Raw genomic sequence first — 278 nt, forward strand, 5'->3', positions numbered from 1 at the left:
GGCAGCGTCGGCGCTGTGTCCAGCGGCTGGCCCAGAGCCCGCGGCCGGCACGAGCCCGGACCGCCCAGAGAGCACTCAGAGGGCTTGTCTGCGCTCCAGTTAGCTACGGGAAAAAGAAAAAACTGGCATGGGTGGAACAGCTGCTGGTCTGAGGTGTGTGGTTTTTCAAAAGCTTGGAGCTGAAAACTCAGTATTTGCATCTTATTTCCATTTTTAACAGAGGATTTATTGCTTTTCCACCGTTACCCCGGGACATGCATTTTGCAGTGCCTGGAGCC

This window comes from Buceros rhinoceros, unplaced genomic scaffold (assembly GCF_000710305.1).
Source record: "Buceros rhinoceros silvestris isolate BGI_N320 unplaced genomic scaffold, ASM71030v1 scaffold21794, whole genome shotgun sequence".
Taxonomy (NCBI): domain Eukaryota; kingdom Metazoa; phylum Chordata; class Aves; order Bucerotiformes; family Bucerotidae; genus Buceros; species Buceros rhinoceros.